Raw genomic sequence first — 4,629 nt, forward strand, 5'->3', positions numbered from 1 at the left:
TGTATTCCATATTTTGTTGATTCATTTTGATGCCTTAGCTATCGAGCAGGATATAATGTTGCAATTGCATTAATAGTTTTTAAACGTCATCAGTACCTTTTGTACTACGTCAATCAACATTGGGGATTTACATGCAAAATAGGAGTTTTATTTAAACAGAAAACGACTATATCGGCAATAAAATTTACCAATAAAATTTGTGAACTATATGCTTAAACCAAAATCTGTACATTAAAAATAAAATGTTGATTTTTTAGTACAGGTAAAATGTATTACAGTTTATATTCGATAGGTTTCGTCCTTTCACCATACCAATTGGCTTGAATAGTTTTTACAAATAGCAGTACATAGAGATTCAAAATAATCATTTTGTGCACGTATGAAACCTTTGCAAATAAATAGCTTGAAGTGTAAAGAGTATTCAGAACATAAAAATCATTTACAACCAAATTTAAGTGATTTTTTAATTTGTTAATTGTGTAGTTATAGACTATACTGAACATACATTTGTTGAGAACAATTGTTTAATGAAAAAAATATAATTTGGATATGAAATCTTTTATTATTATGACAGTGTATATGCTGGTTCTGCTGGGGTGTTGCTACATACAAAGGGAAAGGTCACACTGTATAATTTGCTATCATCTCTTTTGTCTTAGTTTAGGTTGTAAGCGACAAGTACTGTAAGTGTGTAGGTGTGAGTAAAAATATAAGAAAGATCTTAATCTCTGTAATCCTTTATTTACATTTCATTGTGATATTTGCTATTAACTAGGTCATCAATTTTTGAATTATTCAGTAAGCGAACCGTGAAGCTAAAGTATGATGCTAGCTACTATCCACTCTTCATTTGTAGTCTACTGCTACTACGAATAATGAAAAATTGTTTCCTGTAGAAATGCCGAGAGTCTGTTGCAAAACACGGCCACTATCGTAGCAATGTTGTCGACCAATTATTGAAGCGTCCTGGCGAAATATTTGTAGCAATGTTAGCCCTTTATTTGAATGGAACTAAATTATAATTAATCTTCTAATCTGAATTTAAATCTTTAAAACATCTCATTATCTCTCGATCGATGGATCGAATCTTGAAGACAAAAGTTCTTATAACTTGATAAATATTCACATATAAAACAATAATTTCTTGGACAATTTGTTACAATTTGGGATTTATTACAGATATAAGGTTTGAAATCATTTTAACATAAAAAATAAAATATATATCGATCATGCAAAGCTGGATGTGTACTGATTGATATATTAGTCTTAGAAACATGATTTTTTATTAGTTGTATTTGGCTTTGAACTTTGGCCTTAAAGTAACTGCGATCGCGAGTACTCTCAAATCTACATTTTGTGTCTTTTGTGCTTATATTGGGGACTTGTATGTGCTTTGAATCAATCTGATAGGTTTAGCCCATTTCAGCTGATTTTATAGCTTGTTATGTCGTACTGGTACACCACTGTCCCACGTTAGCGGGACGGTATGGCACTAGCAAACATGTTTGAAAAAAAGTATATAAAAAATACTGACCTCTAAGGCAAATTCAAAAAGGAAAAGTCCCTAAAAACTGACAAAATCAAACGCTATCAATTAACCCCGCCACATTCTCTGTGTGCCTGTCCCAAATCAGGAGCCAGTAATTCAGTGGTTGTCGTTTGTTACTGTTTATCATGTTTTTTTTTACGTTTAATGTTTTGTATGTAAACCAGGCCATTAGTTTTCTCGTTTGGATTGTTTTACATTTGTCATTTCGGGGCCTTTTATAGCTTAATATGCGGTATGGGTTTTGCTCGTTGTACGGTGGCCATTTCTTAACTTCTATGGCATTTGGTGTCTGGTGGAGAGCTGTCTAAGTGTCAATCATACCACATCTTCATATTTTTATAATTCCTTCCTTTTCTTCCTTTTATCCACTTTTGATATGAAGCAAATATATTGGAAACAAACAATATTCAGTGATTGCAACTACTGTAATAGGTCTTTTATATGTAAATACACCTTTATGTATAATGCTTGAACGTGGAGTATAGTGTTTTGTGTGTTGTTACGTTTGTTAATTCCATCTGTGTGCCACATACTCATGTAATCATATGACTCTGAATGAAAAAAACTTTAAAAAAACAAGAGGCTCTCAAGAACCTGAATCGCTCACCTGTAATTTTTTGCTTAAATCTTTCATCAATGATTTTTTTTTGCTTTTCAATATAAATTAATGAGTGGCTTAAACATGCCATTTAAATGTTCTTTGTATCTGTCATATTTTCTTCAAAAGCAACACAAATGCATTCTACTCCTATGTTCTGTTTTAGCCATAGTGGCTATGTCTCTTGACGTACAAGGAAATACGATACAAAATTCATACTAGATACTCTGAAACTCATTCAGCCCAAGTTTGGCTGAAATTGATTCAGCAGTTTCAAAGGAGGAGATTTTTTAAAGTAAGCAAACTAGATGAACAAATTGTGAAAAATTGTCTTTAAAGGGCAATAACTCCTTAAGGGGTCAGTTGACAATTTTGGTCTTATAAAAACTGATTTGTAGATCTTACTTTGCTGAACATTTTTGCTCTTTGCAGTTTATCTTTATCTATAATAATATTCAATAACCAAAAACTGCAAAATTTCCATAAAATTACCAACTTAGTGGCAGCAACCCAACAATGGGTTGTTAGATTCATCTGAAAATTTCAGGGCTGATAGAACTTGACATAATGAACATTTTTACTCCATGCCAGATTTGTTCTAAATGCTTTAGATTTTGAGACATAAGCCAAAATCTGCATTTTATCCCTATGTTTTTAGCCATGGCGGCCATGTTTTTGACAAAACAGAAAATAAAACACAAACTTTATTCTAGATACCCTAAAGATCATTCAGCTTAATTTTGGTTGAAATTGGTTCAGTAGTTTCAGAGAAGAAGATGTTTGAAATAGTTTACACCGGACAGACGACGACGACGGACGCCAAGTGATGGCAAAAGCTCACCTTTCCTTTGGAAAAGTGAGATAAAAAAACATTAGTACGGTACGGTACGGTACTATAACTGTTTTATCTCTGAAATTCGGCTCTTTACAAAAGTTTATATACCCACCATTTTTTTCTTAAAATGTCCTGTACCAAGTCAGGAAAATGGCCATTGTTATATTATAGTTCGTTTCTGTGTGTGTTACATTTTAATGTTGTGTTTTTGTTGTGTCGTTGATCTCCTCTTATATTTGATGCGTTTCCCTCAGTTTAAGTTTGTAACCAGGATTTGTTTTTATCTCTATCGATTTATGAGTTTCGAACAGCGGTATACTACTGTTGCCTTTATTTATGTAAATCGATTCGTCAAGCTAACAGAAATTTTAAACAACTTCTGACTTTTTTTATATCAAGGAATGTTTTATTCTATAAATATGGTCCGCCTCGATGGTCACGTGGTAATGAACTCACCACGGGTGATGGAAGCCTTAGGGTCAATCCCCGACAAGGTCGAACCAAAGACTTGAAAATTAGAGTATGCTGCATTACTATTAAGCAAGAGGCATTTAGGAGTAAGACCAAAGACTCGTCGGCTTGGAGTCAAACTAATGTGTCCAGATAAGATTTCTTTCCGCGCACTGTTACCTTATGAACGAGTACGTCTAAATTCTACATATAGTGTTGCTGAAATGCAAAGCAGGATGCCTATTCATAACACATTAATCGTCCTGCATATTTGCCACTGGACGTTTCATACAAACCCATTCATCCACCAATTTATTCATTCAGTCATTAATCAATAAACATAAAGACTTTCAGAAGTCTCTGTTTTATATAAAAACACATGGTTCAGAGGGATTTAGAACTGGACATTGTTTTTGTTGGAGACTATATGTTGAGTCCTAAACTTTTCTTTTTCTTTTGATACATGTAGGCTATATGTCTGATTGTGCTATGGGATTGATATTTACCTTACTTTACGGCAAAAGAGATGCCCAATCGTGAACTTTCTATTTCTACGTAGGAACATTCCAGCAGCGCCTGCATATAGACTATATATATATCTCCAAGTTGATACAATTTTCAAGGGCATGCATTTCCTATCAAGATTTCTTTGATAGAGGTTTGCTGCTCACAAGGAATCTATTAAACCAAGAGTTCCAAGTGGTGAAGTTGAAATCATCCCTTCAAAAATTTTACGGACATCATCACAAGTTGGTTGACCGTTATGGAATATTTGTTTCACAAATGACGACGGATATGTCCCAATCTTCGTAACTTAAGTCCCGTCCTCCTTTTCCCCGAATGTGACCTACCGAATTAGACTTAAAACCGGTTTTTTCTAACATGAGCAACACGACAGGTGTCACATTTGGAGCAAGATCTGCTTACCTTTCCGGAGCACCTGAGATCACCCCAGGATTTTTTGTGGGGTTCGTGTTGCTCAGTCGTTAGTTTTCTATGTGGTGTTTTGTATACTGTTGTTTTTCTTTTGGTCTGTTTCTTTTTTTTGCCATGACGTTGTCAATTTATTTTCGACTTATGAGTTTCAATGTCCCTTTGGTATCTTTCGCTTCTCTTTTCCTATTTTATTTACTGGAATCAGACATAAAAATCAATTATATTGATAAGAAAAATAAAGTTTGAATGAATATACGTATT

At 33.8% G+C, this 4,629-nt stretch overlaps 1 protein-coding gene across 2 annotated transcripts in view; it reads left to right on the forward strand.

The window, feature by feature from the left end:
• The window catches only part of LOC127711358 (solute carrier family 28 member 3-like), a 104,624-nt gene that overhangs the window by 46,400 nt on the left and 53,595 nt on the right, over nucleotides 1-4,629 (forward strand). The gene's annotated exons all lie outside the window — the stretch shown is intronic.

The sequence above is a fragment of the Mytilus californianus genome, unplaced genomic scaffold, assembly GCF_021869535.1.
Source record: "Mytilus californianus isolate M0D057914Y unplaced genomic scaffold, xbMytCali1.0.p SCAF_8, whole genome shotgun sequence".
Taxonomy (NCBI): domain Eukaryota; kingdom Metazoa; phylum Mollusca; class Bivalvia; order Mytilida; family Mytilidae; genus Mytilus; species Mytilus californianus.